The 20000-nt window shown below is 36.8% G+C and overlaps 1 protein-coding gene across 3 annotated transcripts in view; it reads right to left on the reverse strand.

The window, feature by feature from the left end:
• LOC135200888 (uncharacterized) overlaps positions 1–20000 on the reverse strand; it is a 1536981-nt gene that overhangs the window by 1289946 nt on the left and 227035 nt on the right. Inside the window, exon 1 of one of the 3 annotated variants that reach the window (XM_064229626.1) lies at positions 7441–7548. The exons of the other annotated variants lie outside the window; for them this stretch is intronic. The gene's annotated coding sequence lies outside the window, so the exon portion shown is untranslated. Of the gene's footprint in view, positions 1–7440; positions 7549–20000 lie in introns of those variants that run through there. 3 annotated transcript variants of the gene reach the window in all.

Here is a 20000-nt window from a genome sequence, read left to right on the forward strand (position 1 = left end):
CCCACAAAAAGCGGTTGATAAAGAATAGAGGTACTCAATTCTCAGCCACGTCCCGATGGTGGCCTGTGTTGTTGGCAACTATGGCGGTGTCAAACGCACAATCATGGCTAACTTTAACCATAAGAAAAATAAAAACTACTAAGGCTAGACGGCGCAACTGGATATGTTTAATGATTGGAGGGTGGATGATCAACATACCAATTTGCAGCCGTCTAGCCTCAGTAGTTTTTCAGATCTGAGGGCGGACAGAAAAAGTGCGGACGGACAGACAAAGCCGGCGCAATAGTTTCTTTTACATAAAACTGAAAAGTCTTACTTAAATAACAGCATTAATCTAAATATTTTTCTCCCTTGTATTTTCACTAATTTCATCTGAATCTCACGAGTCATACTGAATTCCGCTAAATGAGATCAAGTGAAGAGAACTGAGTATCTCTTCGCGAAAAAGGAAAGAGAAATAGAAATATAAAATATAAATGAAACCTAAATGATCAAAGTAGATGCTGATGCATCTCTCACTGGGAGAACAAATGACCGGAAGGCGACATGCCAGCGTTCTATTCAAGTTCACGTTTCATCCGATAAATAAGCCGAGTTCGTTTTTCGAACATCTTAGAATATTACCGCCTGGTCATGGCAAAAACGCTTCACATTATATAACTATTCAAACAAAAATCCCTCATCGGAGACGTGAAAGAGTATGTTGTAATTACACTACTACTCCAGAGAAAGACTTAACTGCGAAAATACATTTTTAAGCAAACGTCACAAACGGCTAAAAAGAACGCACAGGCCATAGCATTGAAGGAAAAATAGAAAGAAGGAAAAAAACTTTCATTCCTTGAACAAAAGGCCCACTACTGAATACCTCTCGTTCGTGTTGTAGACGGGGAAAGAAATACAGAACGCTGCTTTCTAAAACTGCAGCAAAGACCCTGCAACGACCCAGATTTCAACAGCAAGCAATGCAATTTCAGATAGGCATCGCCGTTTCTTGCTGGGATACACTGAAGAAAAATCCTTGGAATCGAATTTGACACTTCCCCGGTTCTTTCATGACTTCAGCAGTCCCTTCTCTCCCCCCGTTTTCTACGCATCACGGACCCCCCCCCCCCCCCCCCCCCCATTTCTACGCGTCACTGAACCCCACCCCCCCCACCGGATGTTCAGCTTAACTTCACAGGAAAATATTTGCTCTAATTACCAACCAATTTCGGTCAAAATACTAACTGCATATAACTCAAATTCAAATCTTTATTCGTATGCAATTACACATAATTACATGAATTGCACATACACACAATATACATACATACATACATACATACATATATATATATATATATATATATATATATATATATATATATATATATATATATATGATGGTCTCATCCAAGACCAAGAATCTTATTTTTATCAATTGTCCTGAAGTTTTTGAGACTATTATTTTGAAGACTCCACATCGGCATCCTAACCTGACAATTAAAAAGATCTGAAGGAGATTTAGGCCTGTTACATTTTCCTCTTATGACCCGACTTACAAAATCTAACGAGGTCATCTATTTCCCAGAGCAAACTTAATAAAAGTTTGAATCTGGTAATGACGAAAGTTGCGTTGACTGTGATTCCCTTAAGGAGAATGAATACTTTAATTAAGCAAGTAAAATTACCTAAATTTCATTTTAAATGTTGCTAATTAAGCTGCATTGTGTTCCCCTGTCCCTTTAAGGTATAGAATCAAATACAAAACTTTTCTCTTTTTAAGGCTAATACTATCGGTGAGATCAGGCCTACAAGAAGCGTCAGATAAAAGTTAATCTGAAACATACAGATCGCTCTACAGCATGAGAGGAGAGAGAGAGAGAGAGAGAGAGAGAGAGAGAAGACTGAGCTCTTTCATAAGCTGTCTCCATTGCTTGCAAATTCTCTTTAATATTCCACCTACAGGCATACTGTGCCCCATAAGCTCATAACAGATGTATAGACTCACTTCCAACATTTTAACGGGGCATTTGTTTCAGCTACCTCTTATCATAAAGCGCCGAATAATACATTTGCCTCTGAACTCCACATTCAGGCAAAGTCTTCTAATACACAATTTTCCAGTACATTATTTCTCTAGCTCTACGCTAACCCCTCGCCGAAGACATGTTACATATATCGTAATTGAAAGTATAAACGTTAATAAAAGCTGCACACTTGCTTTTCGCTACACATATTTTTTAGTAAACCTGAACTATTCTTATTTTCTTAAATGCGATTAATAAGCAATGCCACAAAATATGCATTAAAACTAAGTACGCATTTATTTAACTAAATAAATGAGACCTTGCATGCAAAACCTGATGTCTTTGAACCTTAAAAGAATAATAGTTTCAATTTGCAAGATACACCGGTTCTTAAGTTATTTCGGTGATATGACGCATAAGCAACGCTGAAATGATTTTTGGGTCTACTATGGTGTTATAAATTTGTCCACATTATAAAACAGTAATTCAATGCGACTTAATTAATGAAATATCACCAACATACAGAAATATGTCAGTTGCAATACCAGGCAATTGAGAAACCTTGCAGTTATTATCATGTAATAATATATCTTCCGCATATTCTCCACATTGTTGCCACAGTAAAATAGGCAAGTTAGCACACAGTTTCGACCTTCAAAAACTTCGTTTTGGCCAGATATAAAATACGGATGACTGAAGAGAGAGAGAGAGAGAGAGAGAGAGAGAGAGAGAGAGAGAGAGAGAGAGGTCATTGATGGTGGACTCAAATAAAAATTTCAACCCTTTCCCCTTGAGGAATTTCAGCCCAATATTGAGGCTCAAGGGTCTATATTACAACAGAGGGTATGGGGCGAGACCATACGTACGCTGAAGTGAGAGAGAGAGAGAGAGAGAGAGAGAGAGAGAGAGAGAGAGAGAGAGAGAGGTGTCTAGGGAAAGCGATAATAAAAGTAAACAACAGGAAAGTAGACTTATTCATTAGGGAAAAGTATAGGAGAGAGAGAGAGAGAGAGAGAGAGAGAGAGAGAGAGATGAGTCCAAGAGAGAAGGAAGGAGAGAGAGAGAGAGAGAGAGTCCAAAAAACGGTGATAATATAAAAGAAAAGGAAAAAAGTCTCTTAGTAACAAGGGTAAAAGAAACCGGAGAGTGAGAGAGAGAGAGAGAGAGAGAGAGAGAGAGAGAATATATATATATGAACAAGGAAAGAGGAAATGTGGAACAGAAAATGAATGTATGGTGAAGTGGGAAGATCAATATGGGGTGGTCAGCCCATGAAAGGAAAAATAAACGAAAACGCAGATCAAACGGAGGTCAAACATTATGTCAGCAATTCCTTTACTAAAAACACTGCGTTTACCTTCGTGGTAGCCTAATCACTCCAAGGTCATCATCGACGGAGCTACCGGTAAATAAAATATATTTTCTTTAACTTTGAAAAGAATAATAATAATAATAATAATAACAGGTATCTAGACCTGAAAATAGAAATAAGGATATGGGATATGCCGGTGGAAATTGTACCCATAATCATAAGGACACTACGCACGATCACAAGATCCCTGCAAAGGAACCTGGAAAAATTAGATGCTGAAGTAGCTCCAGGACTCATGAAAAAGAGTGTGCTTCTGGAAACAGCGCACACAGTGAGAAAAGTGATGGATTCTAAGGAGGCAGGATGAAACCCGGAACCTCACACTATAAAACCACCCAGTCGAATAGGATGACTGTGATAAGACCATAATCATAATAATCGTTAAAGCATGTCAACAAAAATCAATCTTACCCAAACAATTTTAACCACACATATCTGTATTCTGTCACTCTACCCTTGTCTTGGGTAGCTAAAAGAGTAACCCTGTCTGTAACACTTTCTCTCATACAGAAATAGCAGAGACGTGAAGAAAAAAAAACAGACGAAACGGAAGAACCACATTTAGGAAAAAAAAGGGACAAAGCTGGTTATGGACCGAAGCCCTACGAAGCGGGAGCTAAAAATAAGTTTTCGATGCTTTCAGGCGGTACTAACGATATTGGTAACATGATTGCCAACCTAGTACTATGTGCCGTAGTTCTTCGACGACTTTAGGTAATAATCAGAATTTTATCGGGGCTTGTTTCGAGATGGTTATGGGGGCGAATAGTGCATTATATAGTCATTGGAGCATTCCAAGAATTAATTATATTTAAATGTGATATGATCATATAAATATTGTCGCTATGGTACACACAATTACAAAAAATGCTCTTCGAGCACCTTTCAAGATATACCAGAAAGAAATATTCAAAACGAAGAAAAGGAAACCTTCTAAGATGAATCCCCGCAAATCCCCAAAATCTCTTTCCCTGAATGAACAAGAGTAGAAAAAAAATCCACAAAGAACGTGCCTCCTCCTCCTCCTACTCCTCTTCCTCGTGAACCAAGGTTTTTCCGTATTGTGTATCGGGTTTCTTGTTATAAGGAACTGAGAAACAAAAATATGAGATAAATAATTCCGGGAAAATTAGATAATGTTATTTTTTATGGATATGTTGCCGTACATTATCGAAAATCTAGTATCCGTGAAAGAATGGCAAAAGAGATATTCAGTAAACAATGCTGTCTTCCTGGATAATGTAAGAACGTAAGAAAGTTGGTTACTTCACTATGTATATATTTCTATATTAAACATATGTAACGTTCAATAATTATAACCTGTTCGGGTTCGGGTATGAAGAAGAATTATGTGGAGCGGCTGATGTTGCGGAAGTATATATGTCTGTATGTGTTTATATATACGTATATATATATATATAATATATATATATATATATATATATATATATGTATGTATGGATGTATGTATATATATACCATATATATAATTATATATATATATATATATATATATATATATATATACATATATATATATACAGAGAGAGACCGAGAAGAGAAGAGAGAGAAGAGCGAGAGAGCAGAGAGAGAGAGAGAGGAGAGACGGTGGGGAGCAGACCCTTCTTTACTAAGAATGAAGTTTATAAAAAGAAGATAACTATACTAAAGGAGATTAAACATCCTTAACAGCGCTAATTTACTATCATCTCTCTCGACATCTCTGCACGGTTACGTAATACTCTCTCCAACACAAGACTAAATGATCCTGGGATAAAAAAAAAATAACCTTAATTTCCCATGTCAAGACCAGTAGCAGGGTTAATGCGTAAGATACAAGAAAATAATAGTAGGAACCCTTGTTAAAAGTCCAAATAAAGGTAATTCAGCCAAGGGTTATGTACTACCTGCACTGCAAAAATGGTCAAACTAACTAGCGGGGAACAAATGGGTACCAGATGTACAGCAATAAGTATGGAGAGCTCTTTTCCACATACCCTGGCTAAATTCCACACAACAGAGAGAGAGAGAGAGAGAGAGAGAGGTAAAGGATAGCAGATATGATATATATTGACAAAGGAGTATGGATAATACTGATCTATGACCACCAATCACAGCCAGTCAAATTTAATAGGCGAGAAACCGATTTAAATAACTGATCAATCAAGTCATTATATATTGCGTCATTACTTTCCAATCCATGCTAAACACCAACAGCGTTCACCCGAAGTAACGGATAATGTTCCAAAGGAAACGACGGAGTTCCCAATACTTTCGTGTCTTTTACACATCTTTGTGCCTTGAAGATCATGTAAACACACGAAATACAGAAAATACTTGGTATTGCCACTATATCGTTTCCTTTTAAACATTTCCTGTGATTTCAGATGATAGTTAAATAGCATACATAATGGTGAATTTTCAGCATAAACACACACACACACACACACACACACACACACACATATATATATATATATATATATATATATATATATATATATATATATATTATATATGTATATATATATATATATATATATATATATATATATATATAACACCCGGTGGTAGCTGTAGAGAACAAAAATATTTCAATATATTTACACGTTCAGGTCACTTGTTTAACAAACACAATTTGTTTTGCCAGAACACTGCGAACACAGCATACATCTACCAACCTCAGCAAAGCCGGGATATATGTATGCATACATTACCTGAATGACCGATCGCTGGATTTAGCAACTTTAACCAATTTTATAAAGCTTCGGCAGCACCGCCATTACAGCATAATGTCACTATCCTACTGCCTGACTGCTGGGATTACTGATCCAAAAAATACCTGTAATTACCACAGTCTAAGTACCATTCTGGCACAGTATATTATCATTATCTTATTAATCATCGGTGCAACCTAAATTCACTGATCAAATGTGCTGCCATCACAATAGGCCGATATTACACCTACCGACATAAGTAGAATCGTTTCGAATCCGTCACAATGGTTAGGCAGAGATGAATATACTAGTCTGTGTGAAATCTTATACTAGTGGTCGGTTAGAAGTGTAGGACTAATGTTACGTGACTTTTACCGTATCCTAGCTCAGAGCACAAAATTATCTTTAATCGAATTTAACAGATATATATATATATATATATATATATATATATATATATATATATATATATATATATATATATTCAGACATTGATGTAATTCTAACATAGCCACGAACGAGTTGCATCAAACGAAAATGAGTATTGTTGCCGACTACGTTTCATGAACTAGATCTAAGCTCCAATAAGAGTACAGATCTCGTGGTAACGACCTCGCTACGTAAGTAAAATCCATTATCTGCGCTCAGTATACTACATACGCCTAGTACCATTGGTTTCGTTACGAGGTACTAAGGCGTGTAGTAAACCATTATATCTACAGTGACGTTTCGGCTACTTTCCTTGAGAATCAATTCTGCTCGTAACCCATAAGGAAAAAAAAAATAACCTACCCTTCCCAGAAAACGGTATGCCTACGAATAATCATAAGTCGGCCTAACATGCGTTCAAATTCAGGCCATGAAATAAAATTTCATAACTAATGATAGATACAATAGTCAACGATGCGCAGATCTCCCCAGCCTAATTATATAAACAAAATCGTTACCACAAGTTGTAAATTCAAGTACAGACAATTAAAAAAATGAGTTAGCTAATTCTGCACCTAAGAATATAATTTGACACCCCAACCTGCTGGTTTCAGAGGATATAATATGAAGAAATAATACTTTGGCGATCTTATATATAATTGGGCAAGCCAGCTCGTATAATACTTAGGCGAATACTAAACGACTAATGTTAACCTTGCCAAAATTCATATAGGTTCGGATCTGCCGTAAGGTTCAGGATTTCACTTGGCCATAGGCCTATCAGGAGACTAAACTACTCTAGTAATAAATCAATAAAATACAATGTAAAAAAGAGTACGAAGCCTAAAGCTACACGTCTTTCCAAGTCCATGACATCTCTGTCAGCAACATTACTAATTAGGCTAATTACCTTCATCTGAGAGTAGTATCAGTAGTTAGTTCAAGCAAGTCCACCAGCGCAACACCACACCACACCAGTCACGTGTGACAGACACCACACCGCGAAAACCGCTCAACAACACTACACAAAGAACACTAACACATTCTAAATACACAAGTGTCTCTTTTCAGTCGGCAAGACAATGGCCGCAACAGTTCCATGGCTTCGGGAGTGTAATGAGCACAAATAACCAATCGTTAATCCCCCGGTTGATCTTTTCTTACGTCGTCCGGAGATTCAGACGAGGAAAGAGTTTTGAAAAAGATAGAGTTGCCAGGTACTGCCAGGCCTTTACTCGACTCTCTCTATATACATCCACTACATTTTCTGCTTCTAAATTCATTGTTTTAAATACCTTCACTGTATAGTCAGATCATATTGAGAATTCGATCTGAATATTGTATTTAGGCCAAAGGCCAAGCACTGGGACCTATGAGGTCAATCAGCGCTGAAACGGAAATTGAAAGTAAAAGGTTTGAAAGGTGTAACAGGAGGAAAACCTTAAAGTAGTTGTACTATAAATCAATTGTTAGGAGTGGGTGGAAACTAAGATAGAAGAAAGATAATATGAAAGAAGTACAGCAACTTTACCGTAGCATAAACAAAGAAAGTTATCCCTACATTGAGGGGTCGGTTGCCTGATGCGTCTTCTCCTTCACTGCCTTCTATCAAAGGCGTCATTCTCCACCAAATCTCTTCTCTTTATATTATAAAAGACATTATCTTATGATAAATTTGGCGTTGGTCGCCCAATGTTGACCTTTACATCGCTACTACGGTTTTTAATTATTACAAGGTCGACTCTCACATTAAACAGCAAATGGATTTCTAAACACTCGAACTGAATAGTTTATGTAGTATAAAGTAATGTTACCAACAGTATTTCTTTCAAAGTACTTCCTATCTTTAATTATTATAAAATTCGGACCTGGCAGTTCACTGACGAACAGCACTGAATTTGCTATATCCTAATTAAGTATTCTGGACTTGAATAAGTGTTTAGACGTTACAACGGCAGTTAAAATCGTGACTTTCAACTGATGCTACTGTATCTATCTAGGCAAGGCATGGCAGGGAGAAAATAAGGAGTTGAAAATTAGTTAACTGATAAATATACATTACTGAGGCATAATTTTTTGGTATTGAAACGTGCATCAGTCTGCTGTGCCAACAGTTTCTATTACCATGAGGTGATGCTTTCTTAACTGAGAGAGAGAGAGAGAGAGAGAGAGAGAGAGAGAGAGAGAGAGAGAGAGAGAGAGAAGTCTGGAGTCGGAGGTAACAGCAGTGAATATCGTCCAATATTGAGAACGCGGAATACAACGACTAGCTTTGACATTCAAATAATAGTTTTTTATCATTTCTTGCTTCATTATGCACACTTTTCATCTACAACTGATCACAATTTTCCCCTCTAGGTAAACTTTTGTTGTGCCTGTATCTCTAACAAGGTCAGTGCACTTCCAAGCAATAAAATCTGCCATGATTTATTATAATATACGAGCCAATTAAAATAAAAGTTCTGTGAGTTCTCGTGCATAGATTCAGCTACCGGCAACTTCAATTTTCTTCAGTTCTCTACTGCATTTTTCTCACGATTTTTTTTTTCCAAAGAGAGAATTCAGACGTATTCTTCTGAGGAGATCTTTCCTTTGGCTGGTTTAATGGGCACCTTTACGGTGCAGTAACTGAGCTATTTAATGATGTGTCTCGTCGTCTCGTCTTGGGAGTTCCACCTCCCTCCTACTTAGCACCTACGAGTGTCCCTGCTTTCATTCAGTCTCTTTCTTGAGCAAGACCAATAGCGTCTGTCTTTTTAGCTTATTATACACTCAGTCTCTTCCACTTTCTCAACTTGCAATAATATACAAAAATCGCTATTTTCTCCTCACAAACTAACAATCATACTTCAGAACATAAGAGATACTTGAAACCATAAGTTTGAAATGAACAAAGGTTAAGAATATGATCGTTTAAAACAGCATTATTCTCCTTCAGTGCTTGAGCAATAATGCCTTTGCAAATACACTGGTAACTAAAGAATTTAACTTAAAACCTCACTATATCATTCCCTCCTTTCCTTATTCATTAATTTATTAATTTATATATATATATATATATATATATATATATATATATATATATATATATATATATATATATATATATATATATATATTATATATATATAATTTATATCTCTCTCTCTCTCTCTCTCGTCTCTCTCCCCTGTCTCTTCTCTCTTGCTCTCCTCTCTCTCTCTCTATATATATATATATATATATATATATATATAATATTAGCTCTCTTCTTTCTGTAATTCCTGTTACCTTCAGTCACTTTTTTTTTTCAAATGGAATGCTTGAATTTCAAGTCAATAGCCCTTGTGGGATTGTTCCTCACGAATAGGGTTCATCTTCTGAATGATGATGATGATAATAATAATAATAATAATAATAATAATAATCATGGTAGTTATGGTTACATCACTCCGAGGCTTACTACACCCAACATACGTAAATCTGCTCAAATTCTCTCTTCGTCCTACAGAAAGCTCTTTATTAAAGGGCGAGGTATCACCAACCACTCCACACACCACCGAGAGACTGAAAGTCTTTGCCGGAGGAAAGACATAGTATGAAACGTCGAACTGAACTGACGTTGGCAGCTTTATTCTTCAATTTAAAAAACAATGACATTCGCTGGAATCTGGACCGTTATTTACTCTAAAAAGTCAAACTAAAAGTTTAAACTCCCGAACGGATTTCTCATCGTTTACTTTCTGGAGTTTTCTTACTGTTTACTACTTTCAGTCCCGTTTCATAACTTTTTTATTTAATTATCCTATTATTTTTAAGTCTGTCCATTCATGTCATAAAAAGTTTCACCACATATATATATATATATATATATATATATATATATATATATTATATATATATATATATATATATATATGCGGAAAATATACTTAAATCTATATATACACACACAAGAAAATACGAGCATGTGTACACACAAAGTTTGTTTGTTTGTATGGTGTTTTTACGTTGCATGGAACCAGTGGGTTATTCAGCACCGGGACCAACGGCTTTACGTGACTTCCCAACCGCGTCGAGAGTAAATATCTATCACCAGAAATACACATCTCTCACACCTCAATGGAATGCCCAACAATAACACAAAGTGCACAGAGGCATACAGGTATAAAAGTATTTCGGGAAAGATGTACATGCTCTATACACATACAAAGACACAAAAACATACAAATAAATGTGTATACATAAAGTAATCAGAGGCATACGTGTATAGAAGTATGTCAAGAAAGAAGCACATGCTATGTGCACATACACAAATTCAAACACGCAAGCACGTCATATGCTTGCAGTCTAACTACTAGTTATCTCTTGCTTTTAATGTGGAAGCAGCGGGTTCCTCCCAGCCTGTGTCTCCAGGGAACACGCGCCTCCTCGCAAGTCGGGTTTAACTGACAAAATGCGAAGCTCAATGGCATGTCTGCTGTCGCCAGTAATTATCTCTGTATTCTGAAGCTTCCAAAGAGAGAGAGAGAGAGAGAGAGAGAGAGAAGGATTAATGAAAACGGAGATGGAAGTAGGACTGGATATAATAGAGAGAGAGAGAGAGAGAGAGAGAGAGATGGTATAGTAGGATAACTAAAACGGGAGGCTGGAATATGATAGGATATAAAAGACACCATTTTGAATACAGGAGAGAGAGAGAGAGAGAGAGAGAGAGAGAGAGAGAGAGAGAGAGAGAGAGAGAGAGAGAGAGAGAGAGAGAGAGAGAGAGAGAGAGGTTATTAACCGCATCTGAAGATGAAAAGATTCTGTCGTCATTACCCACGGGCAATTACCGTTAATTTTCTCCTTAAAGTAATTATCATTTGCGATACTTTCAATCGGATAATTAACATTTACATTTTCTTGGCGAGCCATCTGACTGCCATTAGAGACTTTCTGTAAGATTTTTCCCCCCATGCACAGACAGACTGTCTGCTACGAGTTCCGCATCTCTCTTCCCACCCTGCCCTGTCTGTCAGAATTCCCATCTGGAACAACAGTCCCAGTCTATTCCGCCTTTCCAAGATATTCAGAGGAAAAGAAAACATAGCAGAAAAATCTGAGGATATCATCAGACATGTTCTGTCACATATCACAAACATAAGTTACGACTCAAATCATAAAACAAGTCTAAAACGCGCCGGAGAACAGCGTATAAACTGTATGAAACTCTCAGCCACTGACGGGTGGTGGGCTGTGTTGCTGTCACCTATAGCGGTGCCAGAAGCATGATCATGGCTAACTTTAACTTAAATAAGATAAAACTACCGAGACCAGAGGGCTACGATTTGGTACGTTTGATGATTGACGGGCGGATGATCAACAAGCCGATTTGTAGCCCTCTAACCTCAGTAGTTTTCAAGACCTGAGGGCTGACAGAAAACTAACAAGTCTGGCCACACCTTATACATAACACCAAAGACGCCACCACTTCAGGAGTGAAGTTCCTAGAGGGTCTCCTTAATTAAGCAAATTAGTCGAAGATAAAACTCGCGGCGGGATCATTCTAATCTAGCAGTTTCTGAGCCTCAGGAAATCCCATTTCCTTAATCAAATTAGATGAAGAAAAGTAAAACGAGGAAATTAATTTTGTGACCCAGTTTCTAGCCTCTGGAGTTTCCATTTCCTTGTGGCTCAAGGCAAACATCGGGATATCATATTTATTGAGTAATTTCCGAGTCATAGAACGCATGCTTCTACTGTATCTTGAACAATTCTAATAAGTAATAAGGTAACTTTGTGTTTATACTTTCTTACTTATTGGTTATTTTTTTCTCTTTCTTTATATGGGCTCCTATCCTGCGGAGTAGTATCTGGCAGCCTAATAATAACAATAACAATAATAATAATAATAATAATAATAATAATAATAATAATAATAATAATAATAATAATATTCCAAGTTAGAATCTAAATACTGCAATCTTCCAAATGTCAGACCAGTGAGAGGATTCCATTCTGATCTATTCAGGAAGATCAGATAATGTAAATTACTGATATATTTCGTTATACAGCTTTCATTACTGCGCTGCCAGAAACATAAGTAGCTTTCGTGTTAAGTAATTTTACTTCTTGAAAAATCTTACTAGTATAAGAAAACCCGTGACCGAGGAATCTAATTAAATCTTGAAAATACTGAGTTTTATCTAGTTATTATATACAGGAGACGGAATATAATCTTTTGTTCAGATCTTGTTTGTAGGTATCAAGTTCAGTGAATAACAAGGTGAGTCGATGGAGAGAGAGAGAGAGAGAGAGAGAGAGAGATGGGCAAGGAAAAAATGGGTATGAGCAAGAAGAACAAAATCAAAAAGAGCAATAAGAACAAACGTACGTGCGACAATAACAGCAACAGAGAGGCAGACACACTGATTGCCCTGTCGTCAGGGGTCGAGGAGGAACAAAAGAGAAGAAAGCGGAGGAGAAAAAGAGGTAGGAGGAGAAGAACTGGAAGGACAAACTTAAGAACAAAGTGGAGGAGAAAAGTTAGGACGAAAGTAATAATGACGAAGAGGCCTGAACAATACTTCCTCTGTCGTTAAGGTGCTCAAGATTCTCCGAACTAATCTCTTCTTGTCGGTTCTTCCTCCCTCTCCTCCTCCCCATACCACTTCCTCCTCTTCCCCCCTCCCACTTCCTCCTCCTCCTCCTCCTTCCTACCATATCCTCCCTAGCACCACAAGTAACATATCCTTCTCCCCCTACCACTTCCTCCTCCTCCCTACCACTTCCTCCATACCACCACCACCAGCGCCACTTCTTCCTCCTCCTCCTCCTCCTCCCTCCGTAACGTTCTCCTGATTATAATTTAATTAACGAAGATTCAAGAGATAATCAACAAGAACTTAATCAACCGGCCTTTGCTTTCTATCAAGATAAATTTCGATAATCTCCAGACGTAGGAGTGAAGGACGACGTGTCTAATGGGCTGGATGCTCCTGTAGGGAGGCTGAAGCTTGAAGGGAGAGGGAGGGGGAGGGGGAGGGGGAAGAGAGAGGGTGGGGAGGGGGGATGTTTAAGACAAGTGATGGCCCTGACACCGAATTTAAGGAAATGGGTGGGCGATGAATGGCAGTTAAACTGATCATGCAAATAGAATAAAAGAAGAGAACTGAAGTCAAATTCTTATTTGTTATTGTTCTAGATGATGTTAAATAAAATGGTCTTTTGTCATTCTTCTTGATGTTAATAAAATGTTCCTTTGTTAGTGTTCCTTATGATGTTCAATAAAATCTTTTGTTATTGTTCTTAATGTTGATGTTAAATCAAATGCTTTATTATTGTTCTTCAGGATGTTAAATAAAACGCTCTTTCGTTATTGTTCTTGACAACGTTATATAAAAAGTTTTTTTGTTATTGTTCTCCATGATGTTAAATAAAATTTTCTTATAAATAAAGGCTCATTTTTGCACCGTATTTCGGCGATGGTAGCAGACAGGGTAGAGTCATTGTTCACATAACAAAAGAACCAAAAAAAACAATTACTTTTTCCTTGTCTCCCTTGACGATGTATTTAAAGTTGCGGCTGTAGTGACTGCCACTTCAGAATCTTTTTCCCCATTTCCTCTTTGTGGTTTTCTTTTGATTCTTTTTTCTCTCTACTCTTTTTCTACCGACAACCGAACGTCAACAATGGGCAATTGGTATTCCCGAAGAAAATAAAGCATGTGAAAGGGTCCGCAGGAATTCGATAGCAATTAATGAACAACAATAATTCATTATGTTTTCACATTTTTTCTCCAGCGGCAATTTTTAAATCGCTGTCAGATATATTGACGCTCGCTGTCAACAAAAAAGAACGTTTGTTTTTGTCCAGTCATATATGAACGTTTGGCAATATTCGTTCCAGGCTGTGAAATCATAATATTCGGAGTATTCGTCATATCACAGACATATGACTGTTCCGGTTACCATTGCAGTAATAATAATAATAATAATAATAATAATAATAATAATAATAATAATAATAATAATAATAATAATAATAATAACAGTTGTAACAATATGATGTCGTTGATGATAACAATAAAACTACGACAAACTGACCATACGGCGTTTCATTTCTTCACCAAACAAATAAAAAGCATCGCATATTAACAATGTTGTCCGTGTAAAATGAAGAGCACAGCTCGTTTGTAACAATAAAGACGAAGATCAGTTATCTTTTCACTACATACCTAGGTGTGTATAATCAAAGGTATATTCAAAATGGGTGATTGAAACAAGAAAAATGAATACCATTTTTAGCTATGAAAACAAAAGTTCTCAACGAAATAAAATCTGAGGACATTCGAAAGAGTAAAGTAAAACCTGGCTTCAGAAAAAAAGTAGCCTAGATATTAGAGACGCGGATAGCTTAATAGAAATAATTGAAACGTCTGAATATCGAGCTTGGAAAAGTCTGATTGATATAATTTTACATCAAGGACTACGGCTAAAGTGGACGAGCAAAGAAACTCCTCATTAAACAGAGAGCAACTAAACGGAAGGACTCTAGACTTCGCTGAAGGTGGATGACTACCAAAACCACGCCTCTGGCGTCACACGTTAACGTCCCTTCAACAATATCAACTAACGAGCGATGTTTGAGAGTATATAGACTCTTGAATTAATCAGGCATTTAAGGCTCAATGCCTTTTTTGTCTCTTTCCTACTCTTCTAATGAATCCTGATAATGTTACTTGGACTGGATTAAAAGATTTCAAAAGAAATTTATATTGCGTGATACATATCTCAGTTTGAAAAAGGGGCGATATGATAAAGGAAATCTACATCACGCAGTGGATGTCCTTAGTTTGAAAAAGGGATAAAATAATTATGATATGACGAATAAAGTACTTACTCCAAACTTTAGGGAAACAGACTCCTTGCAAAGTAATATGAAACCTGTTTCACTTATGAGCCCAAGCTGAACACATAGGGAAACATCATTTTATGATGTTGATATAAAGAGGAATATAAACTATTCTCTCTGTTCTGTGTTCTAATTCAAATAAGCTCTACATTAAAGAAAGGCTATCAAAACGCTTGCGTCCGTCATTTCCGTTTCACTACGCTTTTACATGTCGTAGTTTTATATGTAGTATATCCTGCTGATTTTCAAAAAGCACTAGAGACAGTCCTTTTGCTACAACTTACATGTCGAGTATCTCCTGTTATTATTTGTAATTCTTTTTAAAGAATTATTTCTCTGCACCCTTCCGCCCAACTAGGTTCTTTTCAACTTCCATAGGCGAGTTGATTAAAATTTCTTTAAACTTAATACTGATAATTTTCTCTTTCTGAACTTCCAAATCTAAATTTATTATCACAACCACCGAAGCTGATTTCAATAAATTTCCCCCTGTGAGAAGCTAACAAATAAATTCTATGCAAAACTTAGTGGCATTTTAGGTTTCTTCCTCGTGGATGTTACTTATAATAATAATAATAATAATAATAATAATAATAATAATAATAATAATAATAATAATAACACATTCTAATATCCACTCCGATGTCATAAGCTCTCACCCCCTAAACCAGGCAACCCCCCTCCCCCCCCCCATATAAGTATAGAGAATGAAGCTACATTAACCCTTTGCTTCGAGGCGGTACGTAACGTCTCCAAGAGTCGGGACTTGTCGTCCTGACCCTCTCTTACAATACTGATATTTCTAACCGCATGAGTACACTAAAAAACCATGCAAGCACGCATACGGTGAATAAAGAGGACTCTTTCAAAAGTCGGGGTTCAACAATACTCAATATAACAACGGCTTCTGTTACATTCAATTAGGTAGTATCCACAAAGACAATAGGTGTATAAATACATAAAATATTATCAAATTCCTGCAGTGCAAAGGGTGTTTTCTATACGTATTCCATAGTATATATATATATATATAATATATATATATATATATATATAATATATATGCACACACACACACATATATATATATATATATATAGATATATATATATATATATATATTATATATATATATAATTCAAAATTCCACCTCATCTCCTCCCTGAAAATACATTTACATTGAAAATTTAGGCCTTGACTCGAGGACGAGGGGTTTGAACAAGGAAAAAAAAGGTTGAAAACTAAACTTCCCAGGCACAAGGCCAGGGTTACTGAGGAGGGAGGAATTTACATAAAAGCTGGACTCTAGTTTTAAAAGCACTGTATTTACATAAATTTACAGAGGTCCAGGAAACACAAGGGTAGGAGAACTTCTCTCAGTCTACCCGAACTCGTGGGGGAGCAGCCCAGTCACGTGTTTAGGAAATTTGCGCAACGGAGCAAAATTGCAAGCTTCGAAGGACTTCCAAGTTCTACCACAGCCAGGCACAGCGTTTGTCTGCAAGTAGAGGGGGCAAGGTGTAAGGCAGGGGACACGTGGGGAAACTTTACTCACTGTTTTCTCTCAATCAAAAGGCCACTCAGGGGGGAGGGAATGTAATGACTGGGAAATTTCCACAGCAGGAACTATTTCGTGGCTTAAATTCACTAGGGGAATATTACTAGTATCACAGGGGAGTAATTACAGAATTGAGCCCAGATGGCGAAGGGGAATGAAACACTGTACAATGAAATGAAATACAGACAAAGATAAAACAATTCCCTGGTTGAAATGGAATTTCCCGTACAGTACCTTTAGTGAGGATGCAGGATGTCTTCTTCTCTAAGTCTGGACACTATGGACTTTAAAAATATACTTGGGCTTCCCAAAGCATGGAAAAGCAGGCCCAGGAGCAGGGGGGGTGGTATAGGGGGCAGCGGGATCTGGTAAGGGGCCAGTGGTCTGACAGAGCCGAGGTTCCATAGTCTTCTGAGAGTGGGCTGCTGCTTTCCAGGCCTTTTAAAGAGGTCGCTCTTTAGGGGGTAATTCCAAGCACCAATGGGAGAAGAGGATAGCTTTTCAAAAGAAAAGGAGAATGGATTTCTCCAAAGTCGAAGGGGCAACTCGTATAGATTCATTAATCTTGGGTTAAAGATTATTTCTTTCCTTGTTTCTAGCTAAAATCTTGAACATATATATATGCCATGGAATACATATATAAAACACCCCTTTGCACTGCACGAATTTAAAAACATTTTATGCATTCATACACCTATTGTCTTTGTGGATATCTAATTGAATGTAACAGAAGCCGTTGTTATATTGAGTATTGTTGAACCCGACTTTTGAAAAAGTCCTCTTGCTTGGAGACAGGTTGAGCTTTAGGGGCAGCTTACTTGAGTGAAGGAATTTGGTACGTAAGCATTTTAATCGAGAGACCGCTCGTCTTGTCGTCAAGCATGTACATTCGTTTGTACGGATGATGCAGGTCTAATCGACCAGGGCACTTGCGAAAGTCCCATTCCTTTTGGTGAGAAGAAAGAGGTCAGTTTGGTACACGCCAGGTGTCGGGAGAGAAAACCCCCATCGTAAAGGTATGGCACATATTTTGTAAGACTTAGAAAACCGTTACCTTTGAAAAGAGAGAGAAGTGTGAAATACATTCTTTTACTTAATTACTTTGAAAAGAGTGATGTGTGAAGTGTATCTTTTATCCATTGTTATCTTTATTACAGATGGGTTCTATTCCATGGTATTAAAGACGGGATTCTCTAACCTGACTAATATAATGAACCTATTGACATTCTGGGTCTGGGAGTGAATTCTTAGTCAGAAGGGTAGAGTGATAACTTACTGAGTGAATTCTTAGTCAGGAGGGTAGAGTGATAACTTACTAGTTTTTGTCACTATGACTTGTTAATCATTTTGTTCTATTCTATATTCATCTGCTTTGGGTAATAAATAGTATATTTGTACACTTACATGATCTTAATAGCCTAATGACATGTTTGCAGACAGAGGGCACCATTGACAACAGGTAAGGGTTTCCAATTTGTGTACTTTTAATAAAAGGGTGGTTAGACATATATATATATATATATATATATATATATATATATATATATATATATATATATAATATATATATATATATATATATACACACACACATATACACACACACACACGACACACACATATATATATATATATATATATATATATATATATGTGTGTGTGTGTGTGTGTGTGTATATATATATATATGCGTGAATGTAAAATTTATTCACTGAAATACAAAATTCAAAGAATCATAAGTTTACACCACTCTGACAACTCACGACAGATTAACATAGAGAGAGAGAGAGAGAGAGAGAGAGAGAGAGAGAGAGAGAGAGAGAGATTCAATCAAAATAATCAGAACATGATCTAATATATTCCCAAATTGTCTTGAAAGTTTAGTCAAATTCGCGCACAAAAAACCTACCCACAGCGTAAACGGGTTTGAGACAAATGTGCTAATTAACTGCAGATTCCTACCAACTGTTGGAATTCCACACTGCAAATGAACAACACTGCCATATCATATGTTTCACAGATTGCCTGGCCATTGTGGTTATGCGCATCGCCCCGGAAGAAGCGATGTTACTGCGTATTTCGATAATATTTTAAGTCTTCTCTTCCTCGAGACGGGGTCAGATTTGTCGGGATTTTAATTAATTCTCTTTCAAGTTTTGCCGACTGGCGGTGTGGTCATCCGGTATAAGAAAACATTAAATTTGATATCTATGCAAAAATAAATTGTGTTCAGGATGCATTGCTGTCAAATAATTGCATATTTCGATTATATATTCAGCGTCTACCCTTTCTCGAGGGGGGCTCAGATGTGTCCTGATTTTAATCAATTTTCTTTCGTGTTTTGCGGACTAGCGATGTGGTCATCCGTTCTGACAATAAAAAATTAATAATATATAGTTATAATGACTGTGTTACAAATAAATTTTGTTCAGGATACATAGCTGTCAAACAATTCAGTATTTCGATAACATATCTAGCGTCTTCCCTTACACGAACATGGATCACATTTATTCTGATTCAATTAATTTCTTTCTGTTTTGCGGACTAGCTATATGATCATCCGATATGAAAAACCTATAATCAATTTGATGTCTTTGACGCAAATAAACTTGTTTTTCGGAATACATGGCTATCAAATTATTTTTGAAGTGTAAACATTTGCCGCATATATATGGACAACGTAAGAAGCAATTACTGTGTCTTACCGTGAGTAACTAAAAACTCAACGAAGACAGAATGTGATATGTTGTAATATATATGTGTGCGTGTCTGTATATGTATGTATGTGGCTATATGTACAGAGAGAGAGAGAGAGAGAGAGAGAGAGAGAGAGAGAGAGAGAGAGAGAGAGAGAGAGAGTAACATTTCGCATTTCAGATGGAAATATCACATTACATTTATCCTAACGACGTCATTCTTAAAAATATTCAGACTTGCAAAACAACTGAAAAATGTACTAGTCTGCATCTGCATATGTCGATAACGAAGGTACCGGCTATACAAAATTTGCAACTATTCATATATCCCCATATATACA

The sequence above is a fragment of the Macrobrachium nipponense genome, chromosome 27 (genome assembly GCF_015104395.2).
Source record: "Macrobrachium nipponense isolate FS-2020 chromosome 27, ASM1510439v2, whole genome shotgun sequence".
Lineage (NCBI taxonomy): Eukaryota > Metazoa > Arthropoda > Malacostraca > Decapoda > Palaemonidae > Macrobrachium > Macrobrachium nipponense.